The sequence below is a fragment of the Malus sylvestris genome, chromosome 6, assembly GCF_916048215.2.
Source record: "Malus sylvestris chromosome 6, drMalSylv7.2, whole genome shotgun sequence".
In the NCBI taxonomy this organism is placed as follows: domain Eukaryota; kingdom Viridiplantae; phylum Streptophyta; class Magnoliopsida; order Rosales; family Rosaceae; genus Malus; species Malus sylvestris.
In genome coordinates, this window is record NC_062265.1 from 27,853,353 (window position 1) to 27,873,457 (window position 20,105).

The 20,105-nt window shown below is 35.9% G+C and overlaps 1 pseudogene; it reads right to left on the reverse strand.

The window, feature by feature from the left end:
- Window positions 1-10,898: 10,898 nt before the first annotated feature.
- LOC126625754 (anthocyanidin 3-O-glucosyltransferase 5-like) lies at window positions 10,899-11,737 on the reverse strand (annotated as a pseudogene).
- Between the last annotated feature and the right edge of the window lie 8,368 nt (window positions 11,738-20,105).

Genomic DNA, 20,105 nt, shown 5'->3' on the forward strand with positions numbered 1-20,105 from the left:
GTGCTTGACATGAAGGAAGACCAAAACATTCTTATTTTACTTGGTCGTCATTTCCTTGTAACTGCTGGAGCTTTAATTGATGTCAAAGAAGGCACACTCAAGCTACAAGTTCAAGGAGAATCCATAGAATTCAAGATGTTTGAAGCACTTAAGTTACCAGTCGACGTAGAAGAGTGCAGCAGCATCGAGCTTATTGCTCCTATTGTCAATGCCAACTTCTTGGAGAATATCTCGGCAGATTTGTTGAAGACATGTATTGAATATCCAGAGTTAAATATGGAAGGAGAGAAAACCATGGACATAATTGCAGCTCTAAACTCGTCCCCCATTCATACACCAAAATGGCAGCAAGCATAGGAACCTTTAGGATCAATATTGCCTCATATATTACCATCCATTGAGCAAGCTCCTGCATTGGAACTTAAGTTGTTGCCTGAGCACTTAAAGTATGCTTTTCTTGGCGAATCTAAGACGCTTCCAGTGATCATTGCAACGGACCTAAGTAATTACGAAGAAAAGCAGTTGTTACATGTGCTAAAAAAGTATAAAACGGTTCTGTGATGGACTATTGCAGATATCAAAGGCATAGGCCCAACCATGTGTATGCATCGAATATTTTTGGAGGAGAATTCCAAGCCAACCATAAAAGCACAGCGAAGATTAAATCCCAACATGAAGGAGGTTGTGCGTAAAGAAATTTTGAAGCTTTTAGACGTTTGTGTGATCTACCCGATTTCGGATAGCAAGTGGGTTAGTCTGATTCAAGTAATTCCAAAGAAAGCCGGAATCACCATGGTCAAGAATGAAGACAATGAATTGGTGCCAACAAGGTAGACAATTGGGTGGAGAGTGTGCACTGACTATCGCAAATTGAACTCTTCCACTTACAAAGATCACTTTCCTTCACCTTTCATTGATCAAATGCTTCAAAGGTTAGCAGGTCACTCACATTATTGTTTTCTTGATGGTTACTCAGGTTATAATCAAATTGCAATTGCTCCGGAGGACCAAGAAAAGACAACTTTCACATGCTCCTATGGAACCTTTACATATAGACGTATGCGATTCGGTTTATGCAATGCTCCAGCCACATTCCAATGATGCATGATAAGTATTTTTTTCAGATATGGTTGAAAGAATTATTGAAGTCTTTATGGATGATTTCTCTGTTTATGGTTCTTCTTTTGATCATTGTTTGGAAAATTTGAAATTAGTGTTGGAAAGATGTAAGGAAACTAACCTTGTTTTGAATTGGGAGAAATGTCAATTTATGGTTAAACAGGGAATTGTATTAGGGCACTTAATATCGAGTAGGGGAATTGAAGTTGAAAAGGCAAAGATCGATTTGATAGCTAAATTACCTCCCCTTACATCTGTAAAGGGAGTGAGGTATTTCCTTGGACATGCCAGATTTTATCGATGCTTCATCAAAGACTTTTCCAAGATTAGTCATCCGTTGTGCAATCTTCTTGCCAAAGATACTCCATTTGTTTTTAATACTGATTGTTTACATGCTTTTAATTTTTTAAAACAACTCCTCACTTCTGCACCGATTATCACAGCTCCGAATTGGAGCTTGCCTTTTGAACTAATGTGTGATGCTAGTGATTATGCAATAGGTGCTCTTTTAGGACAAAGAAAGGAGCAGCTTCCTCATGTCATCTACTACGCAAGTCAAACTTTGAATGAGGCACAAGTGAACTACACCACCACAGAGAAAGAGATGATCGCTGTAGTCTTTGCCTTGGAGAAGTTTCGATCGTATCTCATTGGCTCAAAAGTGATTGTGTACACTGATCATGGAGCACTCAAGTACCTATTAGCGAAAAAAGATGCAAAACCTCGACTTATCTGGTGGGTGCTGCTCCTACAAGAATTTGATTTGGACATTCTAGACAAGAAATGAGTTGAAAATGTAGTAGCATATCACTTATCCCGCCTTCCACATGTCCAAGATGAAGAAGAGGATGTTCTGCCCTTAAAAGAAAGTTTCACGGATGAACAACTTTTTGCCATTAATGACGTTGTCCCTTGGTATGCCGACATCGCCAATTACCTTGTTCGTGGAGTCCTACCCCCTGATGCGAGCACTCAACAAAGAAAGAAGTTTCTCTTTACAGTGAAGTTTTATTTCTGGGATGATCCATATCTCTACAAATACTGCTCAGATCAAGTGATAAGACGATGTGTGCCTGTTATTGAACAAGAAAGCATTATGAAATTTTTCCATAGTTACGCATGTGGAGGACACTTTGGACTGAGTAAGACTGCTGCCAAGGTTCTACAAAGTGGATTTTTCTGGCCTACACTCTTCAAGGATGCATATTTGTTTTGTTCTACTTGTGATCGGTGTCAACGGTTAGGCAACATATAAAAAAGAAACGAGATGCTGCAACAGAGTTTATTGGTTGTGGAGCTCTTTGATGTATAGGGAATCAATTTTGTGGGTCCCTTTCCCTCTTCTTCCAACAACCAATACATCATTGTCGCTGTAGACTACGTATCCAAGTGGGTAAAAGCAATTGCCTCACCAACTAATGATCATAAAGTAGTGCTGCGTTTTTTGCAGGGTACCATCTTCCCTAGGTTTGGCACACCACGAGTAATTATTAGTGATGGTGGTTCACATTTTATCAACAAAGCCTTTGCTGCCCTCATGGTGAAATACAACATTCATCATCGTGTTGCTACTCCGTATCATCCACAAACGAGTGGGCAAGTTGAGATTTCCAATCGAGAGATCAAGAAGATTTTAGAGACAACGGTAAATGCATCACGCAAAGACTGGTCTTTCAAGCTCAATGATGCATTGTGGGCATATAGGACAGCATATAAAACGCCTATCGGGATGTCTCCTTTTCGTTTGGTGTATGGAAAGGCTTGTCATCTTCCCGTTGAATTGGAGCATAAAGCTTATTGGGCTATCAAGAGGTTGAATTTTGATTATCACGCTGCAAGCGAGAAGAGAAAACTTCAATTGAATGAGCTTGAAGAATGGCGAAACGAGGCCTACGAAAATGCAAAAATCTACAAGGAACGCACCAAAAAGTTTCATGACAAAGCTATTATTCAAAAGGAGTTTGTACCTGGTCAGAGGGTCTTGCTCTACTACTCCAGACTTCGTCTTTTTCCAGGCAAACTGTTCTAAGTGGACTGGTCCCTTTGAAGTCATGCACGTTATGCCTCATGGTGCCATTGAAATCAAGAATTTTCAAAATGGAGAGTTGTTCAAGGTTAACGGGCATCATCTCAAGCATTACTTGGATTTTACTTTACCAGAAATCAAAAAAGTTGCCTATTTTGAGGCCCCGTCATCTGTCACTCCTTAGACATCCGACATAGTCTAGCTCATGACTATAAAGAAGCACTTCTTGGGAGGCAGCCCAAGCTTTCTAAACCTTTCCTTTGCTTTGTAGTTTTTCATTTTCGTTTATTTTTTGTTGGCGTTAGTTTTAATTCCTTTCCTGCTTTCAGGAATGGTGGTTTGCAACACTTCAAGTTTGGGGGAGTACGTTACCAGGCATGTCGTCTCACGTTCATCATTGCTCATGCATATTCCTATAGAAAAATCCCGGGAAGTTTTCATACCTTACCTTTAATTGTGTATTTGTTCTGTTTTCTTTGTTTTAAACATTGAGGACCATGTTTGTTTTCAGTTTGGGGGAGGATTTCGATCTATGTTTCTGTGTTCTGTTTTCGTTCTGTGTTCATGCTGTCAATGTTTGCTTAAAACTGTTTTAATTGGGAAGGAATTTTAACCTTTTGTCCGCGCAGTGTTCTTCAATTTTTTGTTCTCTTTCCAACCATATAAAGACTTTGAAAATCGGATTTTTCTATCTGAAGGTCGAAATTGCCTATGGTATTATCATATTTGCACCGTGCTGTTTGCAACCTCTATTGGCATATGTTCGTTTCCTCTATTTATTTGTTCTATGTTTTGTTGTTCTATTCAAGTCTTAATGTTATAAAAAAAATATAAAAAATAAAAAGCGCCAAAAATTCAAAAAAAAAAAAAGATTTTATTTTTCTTGAGTCGTTTTGTTAGACATTCCATAAGTCAATGATAATAATTTGCTTTCTTCTAGGTCACAAACTTATTTGAATTTGTTCTTTTTATGTGAAAATTCAATTGCTTGATATGGTTAATCTGATTCTTACAATTATCAAGTTTATTTTATACCAATAACCAATGTCAGTAAGATATTCTCCTACTTAGAGAATTATATGTGGATTTTAAGTGAAAACTTATTGAACCCTTGTAAGATTTTGAGCCTCTTGCATATTCTTTCTTGTAAGTTTCATGATTGCATTAACATTCACTAGAACTTGCTTCAATATCTCTTGAGGCGAAATCCGAAGTCATGCAACATTAGGGAGATGATTTAGGCCATTTTTGGATCATTTGAGCCTTTCTAACCAACCTTTTATGTTATATTATCCCTAGTTACCCTTTTGAAGCCAAACACTTGAGCATTTTCTTTCATCACCCCCATTCATCCCTACCCATTTAGCCTATATTAGCCATTCCCTATAGCTTAAGGAATACCAAGGGGACGTCAATGAAGAAAAGGTTGGGTTTTACATCAAAGATATGGCGTGTACCGAGGTACCATGTATAGTATTATTTTTATTTCCGAAAAAAAAAGAGAAGAAAAAAAAAAGAAATTAGAAAAGAAGAGTTTGAAATTGTTCCATTCTTACATCATGAGTCCTGGACACCAATAATAGAAGATCTAAGTTTCAAAGAGGACCGACCAAAAATACATGATAAGGATATCTTGGTATTTCTTAAGTGTTAGTTTTTCCCTATCCATTCTTTGATAGCTCTTACCCTAGCCTAATGTTATAACCCTTGTAAAGACCTTTGATCCTCGGTGTTGCATTGATTTACATTAGTGGAGAGACGATATGAAGAGCAAGCTTATGGGGTTTTATTTTGCATATCATGATTTGAGTGAAACACTTTGCCCTTTAATGTGTGATTCCTTTGTGAGTGATATTCATGGTAGAGGATTTGAAGTGGAAGCTTTGGTTTGCATATACCTATTCAGGCTAAGTAACTTATATTGATATTGGTTATGTCACTCCTTATGCTTGAGAGTGTTGTGTAAGGTTTGGTTAATTTGATTTTGAAAAATGTTTAATTCTCTTAAGTTTGGTGACCATCTCTGGATTGCTTTGAGGCTAATTTATGGAAGGTCTATTGTTTTCCTTGTCTTTTATTTTGTTTTGCTCGAGGACTAGCAAAAGTTTAGTTTGGGGGTATTTGATAGGTGCATTATTTATCACATTTTCAGGTTAATTCTCTCTAAGTTTTGTTAAGGAATTGGTCTTAAAAGAGCCTTATTACTTTTCTTTTCTCTGTTTCAGCCAATCTGCGCATGCAGGACATTTTTGATGATAATTCGACTTTCCGGAGGAGTTTTGATGCAAGGACAATTGGAGAAGGAAGCTAAGAGGTGGAAGATCATTGTGTCCAAGTTTCGTAATTTTTCATGGAGTCAAATATTCCAGTTTTACAAATCAATCCCGCAGAAGTAACTTTCCCGTCAGAACTGCTCAGCTGTGGGAGAATGATGATTTGAAGGCTTTCCAGTTTTTTCATAGTGGCGTGCGACATATGCTTGAAAAGATAAGAGATCAAGCTAAGTTTCCCATATTTTTACAGAATTTTTCAGAAGATAAATCGACTCCAAATCTGGCGTGCAAGACAGATGCCGTGTTTCCCAAGTCAAGAAGGACTCTTTCCTAGTTTGTTTCATTAATTACTTAGGAGTTTGTTTTCATTTAGGATAGTTTTTATCATACTTTTTAGGATTTTATTAGAAAAACTAGAGTACAAAAGGCTATCTTGATGGGGGAACGAGATACACACAAGGGAATTCGTCCAAAGTGAAGGAGGGCCGTTTAGCGTGTTCTTACCATTCTTTTCCGGGTTTTATCTTTTTCCATGATTTCTTTTGTGATTTTTATTATTACTATGTGTAACTAAACTATTTTTCTAAAGTTGATGATGAAGCCATGACATGATTATTTCCGAAGTATCTTGTTGATTATTATCTGATTACATGCCATGTTTAGTTCTTAATCTTTGTGCTTAATCAATTCTAGTTTCTAATGTTCGCGTGACTGGCCATCATTGTGAACTTGGTTCTAGATATTTAGATAAATCTGAGAGGATAACCAATATCAATTAGGTTTATTGGAACTAAGATTAATAAGAGTGGACTAACTAGTGAGGATGACCAATATCAAACTAGTCCTACTTGGTTGACATAATTCTTCAGTGCTTAATGGGTTTTTATGTGTTTAACTATATGCCTAACCAATAGGATATACTTTTCACGTATAGACACACGAGTTGATGCCTGACCAAGGATTAATTCATACTTTAGCAAAAACAACCTTAAACATTGGCATGGTAAATGAATAGTAATCGGCTCGAAGAAAAGGGAATATGATTGTTATTGGTGGATTCATGACCTTAGGCTTTCATCACATTAATTTCTTTTAAACTTTCATTTGTTGCGTGTTTGCGTTATTCATATTCTTAGTCTAATTTCAAGTTGAAGTTTTAATTATTCTTCATAATCAATTAATCAATCATTCGTTCACTAGTTAAGTTAAGTTTCACGTAATCAACTGGTTGAATTGGCATTAAAAGCAATCGATGTGGGATCGACCTCGTATTTGCATTTATTTCTACAATTGATTCGTGCGCTTGCGAGTTTAATTTGGTTTAGATTAATCTATTATTTAGGTTAGTTTAAATTTACATAAGAGAGGGTGAAGGAGAGGCTTCCCACTTTTTCAGCAGAAGAGAAAGTTCTGCTCAATGGGAGTTTAGGTTTGGTTGGAATCAATTATTATACATCAACATATGCCAAACATAAGGCTCCTCCTCCAGGTGAGGTGTTGCGTTACTCCTTCGATACATGGACCGAAACAATAGGTAAGATATCTTGCTCTCTAGAACCATAAGGACAAAAGAAAAATCAAACATCAAGCATAGTTTTGATATTCCGTCGTGTTGATCGTTTTCCTATTGTTGCAGTTATCAAAGATGAAGAAATTCTTGGTGTGGTAAGAAACTTTTTAAAATTCTATGCTCTTGGTAAGAAATGAAACATTGGTGTTGTCGGCTTTGTTTGAGGAAAATGTGTGGTTAATTTTTTCCTTATGGTGCAAACCGGTAATCATTGGCCGGAAGGGCTTCAGAAGCTGTTGGAGTACGTAAAGGATAAATATCAAAATCCAAAAGTCTACATTTCTGAAAATGGTTCGATTTCTTATGCTTCAGTTAATCCTTGTATATATACTGTTAATCAAAATATGCATAACAAAAATAAAAAAGGAAAACTAATGAAAAGAGCTTGAAAACTTTGAATTTGAACAATAAGGACAAAATAAAGGGTAAGTGAATAGTACCATGATTGACTTTTTAATATAAAAATGTGGTTTTTCGTTAAAATGAACAGTACCGGGAGTTTTTCGTTAAAGTTTCCAAATAAAAAAGGATGGCATTATATCTTCTACACCTTTTCTTTGTATGACTTGCTGACCACAAGGACAATGGCTCTCCACTTGAAGTACTTCTAGAGGATCCATATCGAATTTCCTTTGTTACTCGTCACTTGTATCGAATCAATAAGGCAATTCAGTAAGTGATGATATATATTTTTATTTGACACTAAAACAAATATAATGCCTCATTCTTAACAAAAATTATTGCAGGAATAGGGTGAATGGCAAAGGGTACTTTTGTTGGGCTCTATTCGACGACATTGAATGGGGCATGGGGTTCAATCGAGTTGGTATTTACTTTGTTGATTTCAATAACTACACGTGCTACCCCAAGCTCTCCGTTAAGTGGTTCCGAGCTTTCCTTCAAGGCTGAGCTCCTGCTATAGCTAGTGCCTGAGTAATCGGTTGTTCAAACTTGATATTTAGTCATGTAAAGCCATTATCCTTTCGGTTTCTTGTTGTAATTCAAGTTTCTCTAGGAAAAATAAGGCTATTGATTTATGCTTCAAGGAAACCATATATATTACTAATAATGTAATCAGTACTGCAGAGGGCACACAAGCTTTCATTTTACATCGAGAAGTAGAAAGATTCTTTTGATTCTACTTCTTTTGCCCACTAAAAAATCCGCTATTGGCCGGAAAAATCCAACACTTTCCATATTCCACATAAACAATTCCTAATCATCGGTCGGGACCGTCGGGTACGTTTGCATTTTCTTGATGGATTCTTTATAACAAAACCAAAAGAAAAAAACAAAAATTTGTGACAGATTATCCAAAAGTGCTGCCAAAGTAAAGCAGAATAAAACCTTCAAAAAGTTGACATGATAATTGACTAATACATACGATGGGTAGTTGATCAGATGATACAAATTTTGCTAGATTTATGCGCCACATTCCCTTTGCAGTTCAAAGTGGGTGAAGCATTACCTGAACTCGTGTTGTGGACGAACTGTCAGTGTCACATGATAAGAAAATTATCTTTTCATATCTTGAGTTAATACGATTACAACCTAGTATTTATACATTTACATCACCACACAGATGATTGACAGCTCACTTATAACTGATCCTAACTGTCCGAACAATACTAACAATAGACTCTAACAGACTGTAGAAACATTTACAAACTAATACTTCTATGTCCTATCTTTTACACTATAGTCGTTAATATCACATACTGAATGGGCAAGTGAACATAACCTGGGGATAGAGTGAAGGAGTAGCGTTGTAGAATCATTGGCAGAACAATCTTTGCTTCATTGATTGCAAGTTTAAGCCCACACAACTTCGAGGTCCTAATCCAAACAGCACAAATGCACCTACATTATTGTTCGTTGCTTTAGCAACGCCTTCCGCAATCTCTCTGGTTTGAAAAGTTGTGCGTCCTGTCCCCAGATTCGAGGATCGTGGTGAAATGATAGACAATTGAGATAATTAATGCACCATTAGCAGGAACAATGACATTTCCCAGTCTAACTTCCCTTACAAAACCAGCAACAGGGGGATATAACCTTAGGGACTCATTGAAGATCATAATAGGGGGATAAAATTTACAGTACTTTTCATATAATGTAATTCGTGGACACCATAAAACTATAAATAAATAAAAAAAGACATTGAATGCATATCCTGATATTAAATAGAGTCTAGGGATTAAAATTAATTTTTAATCTTGTAAATCTTGTATGAGATATTTTTTTCTAAACTTCATCTTATTTAAGGATTAAAATCTAGTTTTCTATATAAATTTTATAATCGACATTGTTCAATTTATACATCTTCATTTGAAGATCATTCCTATAAAAGAATTATTAGAATCGGAGATTGTTTAGTCATCCAAATGTGTCAATAGTTGGACGGTTCATCATAATTATGTTACTTGGTACTCACACCATCGATTTGTTGTATAAATTTGGATGACTAAACTATCACATCCTGACCGGGCTCCACTACATCCTGGGCTCGACTCCGCCGTAGCACAAGATTGTCCGTTTTGGGCCTCGACTATGCCCTCACGATTTTGTTTCTGGGAACTCACACGAACAGAACTTCCCAGTGGGTCACCCATCCTAGGAATGCTCTGGCCCATTCTCGCTTAACTTCGGAGTTCCTACAGAACTCGAAGCTGGTGAGCTCCCAAAAGGCCTCTTGCTAAAGGAGGTGGGCATGTACACATAAGGCATAGAAGATCCACTCCCCTGGGCGATGTGGGATCTAACAATCCACCCCCCCTTAGGGGTCTGACGTCCTCGTCAGCACACTTCCGGCCAGTGATTGGCTCTGATATCAAATTGTCACATCCCTACCCGAGCTCCACCACATCCCTGGCTCGACTCCGCCATAGCACGATATTGTCTGCTATGGACCCCGATCATGCCCTCACGGTTTTGTTTCTGGGAACTCACACGAGCAGAACTTCCCAGTAGGTCACCCATCCTGAAAATGCTTTGGCCCATTCTCACTTAACTTCGGAGTTCCTACATAACCCGAAGCCAGTGAGCTCCCACAATGCCTCGTGCTAAAGGAGGTGGATATGTACATATAAGGCATAGAGGATCCACTTCCCTGGACGATGTGGGATCTAACATAAATGATCTCTAATTCAAATAAATTTTTAGCAAATGATTTTCAAATGAAGATTAATAAATTAAACGGTTCTGATTACGAAGTTTATACGGTGAAGATTCATTATTGGAGAATTGTGGAATATGTGCATTCCCCCATGCGAAGAATGCAAGTATTATCCTAATTCTAGTGTGTTATGAAGAGTAATGAAAGTTTAACATTTATTTGTGTTACAAATTGTACACTTTATTTTTGTTGGCTTATAAAGTGTGGGTGCATTTTTGCTCACCACCCTACTTATTACTGTTGAATGAGTTTAAATTTTAAGATTTGTGTCTATCCGCTACATATATCTAGAAATTTAAACTCATCTAATTGTGATAAATAGGGTGATGAGCATCACCCTCACTTGAAAGTGATGAGAAAAAGGATAATACTAAGGAGACCAAATTCTTAAACCAATTTAGCAAACCAAGTAATGTGTAACCAACAGGAAATAAGCATATTAATCAACACTTAAGTAATAATTCAATCATGAACCACTGCATCATTTGGTTTACAAATTTGGTTTAAAAATTTGGTTTCCCTAACTTTGAAAAAGATAATCCCATAAAGTTTCACACTAATGCATGCATTAAACATTACAAGAAATCTCAAACTTCTACATGTAAGTTTTGTATATTTATTAACATTTCGCTAGACCTGAACGATTTTATCAATCTAACTATAACGATTTAAAACTTAACATGCCAGTAACAATTGTTAAGTTTATAAATTTTTACACCCATCAAATTATTCGAAGCGCTAAGACTCCCGCCACTCCTTCGCTAGACGATCGAGCGATCCATTGGATGGCCCACCTACTTCCAATGCTTTCATGGCAGTGCCTTGAAGCTCCCTTACCCTCCGCCTCAACCCTTCTCCTTCCTCCTTATCCAAAATCGTCCTCACCACCCCCTCCACCTCGCAACGCCCCACCACTCTCTTCCCATCATCCTCCTCCGCCTCCGGCCACACCGCCACTCCCGCATCCACCAAAAACCTCGCATTCATCATTTGCTCAGCGTACAGCGGCCACGCAATCATCACCACCCCATGCAATACGCTCTCCAACACCGAATTCCACCCGCAGTGGTCACAAATCCAGCCACAAACTGATGACTCAGAACCGCCACTTGCGGGGCCCACGAGGACGTCACCAACCCTCTCTCTCGCGTCCTATCCAAAAACCCTTTCGGCAAATACGACGCCGGATCGTCCGCGTTGAAACTGGCCTTAAAAAAGTTCCCCGACACGCTAGCCTCATTCGGAGGCCGCGCCACCCAAACGAATCGTTTTTGGCTTAGCTCCAATCCCAACGCCAGTTCACTCATCTGTTTCCCCGACAAAGTCCATTCGCTACCGAAGGTCACGTACACAACTGAACAGGCCGGCTGCTGGTCCAGCCACTTCACCAACTTCAAAGATTCCAATGTTGATGTTACCAGTTCGCTTTCTTTGGTCAACGGCCCAATGGGATAAACCGGGGGCGTTGGCAGACCAAGAAAGAAAGGGCTTTCTCTAATGGAATGAAGCGTCACCGGCTCGAGTTCTTCCCACGTATTTTCCAAAACGCCATTCACGATCGGCAATCTGTTGGACATAAGTAATAATTCAGGCATTAAAACTCCAGGGATAAGATCGTCAAGCAACAGGGGCTTGCAGTCGGGGACAAGAATCTCCTTGGCTATTTTTGAATGATCGCCGTTGACCACGGCGTTGATCGTGGGGAAGAACATGGCCAACGCCAGAAACGAAGCCGAAGACGTCAGGAAAAGGTATGTGAGGATGGAGAGGTCGGCAGCGACATCATGTGCTATAGTGCGGAAAGGATCGAAGACGAAAATTTTGATCGGAGGTTGTAAGTTTTTCAGGACAAATGTCAGAGACTTTAGGGTTTCTTGGATCACGAGAACGATGCGAACTGAGACATTGTTGGCTTGTTGGGACACGTCGACGTTGGGGAGGCTGACGACATGGAGGTCGGAAGGGATAGAGGGGTTGCTAAGGAGCTGGAGCTGGGCGGGTGGTGCGTCGGTGGTGATGGAAAGGAAGGTGACATGGAAGCCGTGGTCAACGACAAGTCGTTTGGCTAGCTCGAGGAGTGGGGTGACGTGGCCCATCCCTGGGCTTGCTAAGACTACCACATGCGGCTTGTTCTGGGTGGACTCCATGTTTGGCTGGTTGATATCTTTAGCTCCAGAATACTTATGGGGTTTTCAGAAAACAGAAGTTGATATTTAAAGAAAGAAGAACATTAATCAACTAATTAAACTTACTTTAAAAATTAATTTGTTATGCTAAAAAAATTAATTTATTATTTTAGAGTACGACAACCTACTGACAGGATTCTGTGATATTGTTTTATATTTTATTTTAGGTACATTTTAGATGCGATTTCTCCTAATTACCAATATTATTTGATTGAAATCTTTGTGGTTTTTAGTTTTTTATTGAAGTCTCTAACATTAATGTAATAATGAATTTCTATGTAAGTTATTATATTTTTAACTTAAAAATGAAATTTGTATTATTTATATTAATGAGATTTAAAATAAAACCCAAAAATTTATGGGATTAAAAATATTAAAGATAAATTATACTCTCCAGTATATTGTGTGTGTGTGTCACACATGGGTATGTTCATAAAAAAACTAACCAAAAAACTATTGTGCCAAAACATGGGTACATTTTTTCAAAAACACAAAAAAGAAAAAGAAAAAAAAGAAGAAGATATTAGGCTTAATAACATTATTAAATTTCTTCTATTAAACTTGACATAGGTACATTTTCAAATCAACAAAATAGAATGTACCCATATAAGTTTAAAAATAGATTAGAGAAAAGATTGAATGAATTTTATATAAAAAAAAATGGGTACATTTTATATTAAAAAAGGGTACAGTTTTCATATAACAAATTGATATATTTAAGAATGGGTACATATCAATTTTTTATACAAATTTAATGGGTAAAAACTTATTCTAATTTTATTTTTTATATTTTGGAAATGTTTGAATTGAAAATTAATTAGGAATTTAATAAGGGTGTGAATATTAAAACTCTAAATCAATTACTAATTTTTATTATAAAATTATGTAACTTACATGTAATTCATTAATATATTAATGATAGGGATTTTGATCAAAATCTAAAAACTAATAAGGTCTTAATCAATAAAGATTAAAACTAGGGACTTGCTAAGACTGCCACATGCGGCTTGTTCTGGGTGGATTCCATGTTTGGCTGGTTGATATCTTTAGCTCCGGAATACTTCTGGGGTTTTCAGAAAACAGAAGTTGATATTTAAAGAAAGAAGAACATTAATCAACTAATTAAACTTACTTTAAAAATTAATTTGTCATGCTAAAAAAATTAATTTATTATTTTAGAGTACGGACAAGATTCTATGTTATTTTTTTATATTTTATTTTAGGTACACTTTGGATGCGGTCTCCCCTAACTACCAATGTTCTTTGACTGAAATCTTTGTGGTTTTTTGTTTTTTATTGAAATCTCTGACATTAATGTAATAATGTATTTCTATGTAGGTTATTATATTTTTAACTTAAAAATGAAATTTGTATTATTTATATTAATGAGATTTAAAATAAAACCCAAAAATTTATGGGATTAAAAATATTAAAGATAAATTATACTCTCCAGTATATTTTGTGTGTGTGTGTGTACACACACATGGATACGTTCATAAAAAAACTAACCAAAAAATTATTGTACCAAAACATGGGTACATTTTTCAAAAACACAAAAAAGAAAAAAAGAAGAAGAAGATATTAGGCTTAATAACATGATTAAATTTCTTCTATTGAACTTGACATAGATACAGTCTCAAATCAACAAAATAGAATGTACCCATATAAGTCTAAAAATAGATTAGAGAAAAGATTGAATGAATTTTATATAAATAAAAAATGGGTACACTTTATATTAAAAAGGGTACAGTTTTCATATAACAAATTGGTATATTTAAGAATGGGTACATATCAATTTTTTATAAAAATTTAATGGTACAAACTTATTCTATTTTTATTTTTTATATTTTGGAAATGTTTGAATTGAAAATTAATTAGTAATTTAATAAGGGTGTGAGTATTAAAACTCTAAACCAATTACTAATTTTTATTATAAAATTATGTAACTTACATGTAATTCAACTAATAAGTTCTTAATTAATAAACATTATAAACTAGGGACCGCATACTAATTTTTCTTTTATTTTATGCCACAAGACTATTAATTAATCTTGCAAATGTGATCACAACTAAAAGTCGAAAAAAGGACAACGCATTTTTTTCCACAGTTGAAAAAGGGAAGAATCTCACGTCTAAATATTATTTAAATATTATAAAATAGCCAATAAGGGTTGTTGAATTGATAAGGACAAAGATCTAGATTCTAGTTTCGAAACCTGGCCATTTTGATGGACAATCTGTAAAAACAAAAACAAAAAACCTAAAACCCCCTCTCTAAATCTTCAAAGAAGCTTATGGTATACTGTAGATGGAATAGCATCGCCTCCTCACCCTAAACATTTTTGTAAAAACAAAAAAAGTAAAATAAAATATGTGACAAATGATTTGCTAATTACAATAAGACTTTTTGTGATACAACATCTAACACCTATTAACAAAGACTCCATTTACTGTAATTTTATTAGAAATGGTGGGTTGCTTTTTGATTTTGAACGTCTTTCCATCCTGCTGAGCTCCACGGCTCCCCTCCCAATTTGACTTAAAAATCCTAGCATTGAACTCGTGGTAGATATATCCGCCGTCCCGAGCATTTTCGAGTGCAAAAGCCAATGCCATGGAGAAATCTCCCATTCGTTGTGAGCTCCTACCTCCTCTCCCATAAGCAACAATCTGACTCGAACCCTCTTGGATAAGGAGGCAGATTGTCTGCCCTCTTTTTCCCATATCCTTCCCATCCCCTTCTATTTGTGCGATCACAGTTAAGACACGTCAACATTTTATATTCATATTGTTTTATGTTTTATTATCTCTATTAAAAAATTAATATAAAATGTTGACGTGGCTTAACCGTGACCGCACAAATAGGAGGGGATGGGAAGGGCATGGGAAAGGGAGGGCAGACAATCTGCCTCCCTTGGATAATTGGAGTTCTGCTACTTCCACTGGAGCCTATATGTTGTAGCTGGAATGATAAGAAAAAAATTTAGACCCAATTAACGAAGTTCATTCAGTCCCAATTTCTCAAATTAACGAAGTTTATTCTTGGATTAAGTATCCAAAACTCATCAATATTTTATTGTCATTTCAAATTGGTCTCAACATTTTTAAACATTAAAAGAAGGCTAAATAGCCAAAATGGTCCTTGAGATTTGCATAACTCATCACTTTGGTCCATAACATTTCAAATCGATAAAGTGGTCCCTGAGATTGTCCACCATCCATCATTTTGGTTCTTCCGTTAAAAACTCCGTTAAGTGTCCCGGAGCTCTTTGTCGGAAGTTTGGACAATTTACAAACCTTCGTAACTTAATCGTTTCTTAACCAAATTCGACCTATAATATATCAAAATGAAGATAGGAAAGTGTAGAATAAGATTATACCTATTTGGAAGCCTAATGGCTGCCAGAGATAGCCAGAAAATAGCCTCAAAGTTGACTGGTCCGAAGGAAAACTGGAAAATGCACTTGAAACTGGTAAACTTTAAATGTTCATAACTTCTTCAATACTCAACGAAATCAAGTGATTCAAAAACGAAAATCATATTTCTCGACGAGACGAATAGAATGGTACCTTTTTAGATGGCTAAATCACCATTTTTTTGCCGGAAAACGGTTCGAAAGTGGCTGTTTTAGTCTCAAATTAGCCACTTTCGAGCCATTTGCCGGCCAAACCAAGTCTATTTAGCTGTCTAAAAATGTACTATTCTCTTCGTCTCATCTAGAAGTATGATTTTTGTTTTTAAATCACTTGATTTCGTTGAGTATTGAAAAAGTTATGAACGTTTAAAGTTTACCCAGTTTCCGGCGAGTTTTCCAATTTTCCCTTGGACCAGTCAACTTTGAGGCTATTTTCTAGCCATCTCTGGCATCCATTAGGCTTCCAAATAGGTATAATCTTATTCTACACTTTTCTATCTTCATTTTAATATAGTATGGGTCGAATTTGGTTAAGAAATGATTGAGTTACGAAGCTTTGAAAATTGCCCAAACTTCCGGCCAAGAGCTCCAGGACACTTAACGTAGTTTTTAACGGAATGACCAAAATGATGGATGGTGGACAATCTCAGGGACCACTTTTATCGATTTGAAATGTTAGGGACCAAAGTGATGAGTTATGCAAATCTCAGGGACCATTTTGACTATTTAGCCTTAAAAGAATAGTATCTAATCTATTAAAAATGTCGCCTCTATTAAAAAGGTCGTAAAAGCATGGTCTCCACTAACTAATGGTCACCACCACCCCCATCAAGCCACCTTCAAACCCAATGCACAACCACTAACTCCACCCAACAACTCAAGCCGCCAACATCAAGAAGAAGATTGTGGAGGTTGCTGAAATGGTATGGACTGCCATGATGCGGCCACCACCATCTTCACCACCCACAAAGAAGAACTGTAAGCTGAATTCGTTGGTGGGTTTTGAATATACAGGTTGTGATGGGGTTTCGATGGTAGTAGGTTGAGCTTAGAGGTGGCGGGGGCTTGATATTTCCCAATCTTCAATTTTGTTTTCCATTTTATTTGTGAATTTGTTTATTTATTTTTTATGTTTTCAACTTCATGTCTTTTTTTTAAGTTATTTCTATTATTATTTTAGTGTCCAAGTAAGTTAAAAAGTGGGACTCATTGTTGTCACCTATACATTTAACGAAAAAAAAAATTAAATGAGACTTAACAGATGTGGCATTTTCAATAGGTTGGGTACTTATTTAAAATGCTTAAAAAAAGTTAAGACCAAATTGGAATGACACTAAAATGTTGAGGGGTTTTAGGCACTTAACTTTTTATTCTTTTATATGTTATAAAAATTCAATTCGAGTAGAAGTCTCAATAAAAAAAATTGGTTGAGAAATATCGAACTCAACGATAAATTGAATTGAGCACTTTACATTTTTTATTGACTAAAAAACTCTCCGAATGATTAGTATTTTACATCATGTTCATTGGATGTGCTGTAACAGTGACTTTTTTTGTTTGGATTATGATTTATAATTAGGCAAGTACGGAATCTCTTTCCGAAAAATTCCATACCAAAACTAACTTTCCGAACCCGCGCAGATTCTAATTTGTAATCAGGTTTGTATTTAATCTCCCAATTTGTAGGAGAGAAATTAAATTTGTAAAGAAAATGCTAGCAAGACTCATTTTTTGAGCGAGTCTGCTAGGACTCTCTCTTGGGCTTCCACGTGGTTGGGAAAACCAATAAAACCAAGAGCATTAGAAATCATTTGTAGGGGAGTTGCAAATAGATATAGAGAGGAGAGAGAGAGACGAACATTGGCAGTCGAGACAATATCATTGGTTGAGAATTGACGGAGCTTTGCATTGACGACTGAAATGAAAGGAGTTTTCGTAGAGTTGTGGGCGGACTAAGGGAGAGAGTATTCGATTTAATTAATACTAAAAATATAACTCTAAACCCTCAAACACAAATTTCTCCATAAAAAACTCGACATAAACTTTTTACTCGAATATAACTCAGTGACTAGATTCAACATAAGTAAATTCATTAATTATGTTTGACTTTCCACATTTTACATTTTTCAATTGCCTAAAATACCCATATTTCCCTGTTTAATATGCACAATTAATTATATCCAGATTTTAAGGGGATTAATGATTTTACAAAAATAAATAAATAAATAAAAAGAAAAACTAATGATAAGCGCTCTAAAAAAAACTTTGAGTTTTAACCAAAAATCATCTTATAACTTTATTTAATAGTTAGTATACAATCCTATACTAAATTTGCCCGAACATATTAGGAGTGTGATATTCACATATTCATTTTTACTTCTCGCACACACCTTATTAATTTTTGTCCTTTAATATTTTTCAATTCATTCAATCTGACAGCAGAAAATTAAAAGGATATGTGAGAAGTAATAAAGAATGTGTGGATAATACACCCCACATTTTATAACGCTGACTGAGCTTGTTTGGATGTGCTTTTAAAATGACTGAAAATGCTTTTGGTTAAAATATTTCTTAAACCAATCTTTAGTTAAAATGTAAGTAAATTCTGGAAAAGCACTTAAAGTGCTTCCTAGAAGAAGCATATAACTGGTGCTTCTTGCAGAAAGCACTTCAAGTGCTTTTGGAACTGAAAAACATTTTCTCTAAAAACACTTTCAATCATTTTAAAAGTATATTCAAACGAGCCATCAACTAGATGATTGAACATAAAGTCAAAGATGTGAAAAATGCTTATAAAAAACGAAATAGATAATAATAGAAAGTTGACTTTACCGACAACACAAAGTCGTCAAAGTATGAAAACGTGCATAGCAATCAAATAACTTTTTTTTTTAAATTCTAGTTTTTTTTTTTTTAATCCTTTTATTTGGAAGCTACGTCACATCATAAAGGCTTTGCCCATTGTCCTACTATATATGCATATAATAAGCTAGCTCCTCAGGGGGAATTTTTTTTTTTTTTTAAGGAGGATCATATTATAAAGGGGTTTTTTTTTTTTATCATAAATGGTCTCTGAAATTGACCCACCTTATCAAGATGGTCCTTGAAATTGAAAATTGATCAATGTCGTCCCTGAAATTGGGTGTCGTAAATCAATGTAGTCATTCCGTCACAATTCTGTCAAAAATTCCGTTATGTGCTGATGTGGCACACAAGTGGGTCCCACAATGTAATTAAATGTTGCCATGTGGATTAAAAATATTTAAATAATAAATAAAAATTATTTTATACGATTAAAAACAAAAACAAAAGGAAAAAAAAAAAAAAGAAGCTTCTTCCCCTCCTACCCAAAAACCCAACAAAATCTGGGAAAATTTGATAGCAATCAATACCTTGTAAAGATTGATAATCTGGTAAGAGACACCGACCCAGTGGGTCTTAGCCATTTGGTACCCCAATCCCCAATTGGGAAGAAACTGGGCTACCTCGAAAAGGTTCTTCTTCTTCTTCTTCCGCTTGGGTTTCTTTGAAGCCGAAGAAGGAGAACCGGTGGCGGAAGTTGGGTTTTGGGAAGCGGTGCTGAAGCTTCTGAGGAAGCTCGATGCGATCCTCTAGAGGCCTCTGGTTCGATCCATTAATGGTGAGTCGCTAGGTAGGAGGGGAAGAAGATGATGAACAGTCATCTTCTTTTTTATTTTTTTTAATTGTATAAAATAATTTTTTTATTATTATTTAAATATTTTTAATCCACATGGCAATATTTGATTACATTGTGGGACCCACTTGTGTGCCACATCAGCACATAACGGAATTTTTGACATAATTGTAATGGAAGAACCATATTGATTTGCGACACCTAATTTTAGGGATCACATTGATTGATTTTCAATTTCAAGGACCATCTTGATGAGGTGGATCAATTTCATGGACCATTTGTGATAAAAACCCTATTATAAATTGGGCGATAAGAATGCCTAACATACTCATACTATAGTACGACTAGGCAAGCTCAATGGAGGACCTCTGAAAAAGCCTGACCTGGATAGAAACTTCGTCCCCAACCACTAGAAACTTCGTGGTGGTTTAAATAGTATACTATTTCATTGATGTTGAGTTCATGTATATAGTTATTTATTCATAGTTACTTACTATGACTTATGTTACAAAATAGAAGTTATATGTCAACAGTCATTAATCATTATCATCATAAGTAAATCGATTACACTACGTGACGCTATAATTGACACGCTCTAAAATAACTTATGAGATGTATCTCAATTATATTATATCTTGTATTTGGATGTAAGACCATGTTAGTTTATGGACCATATGCATAATAACAT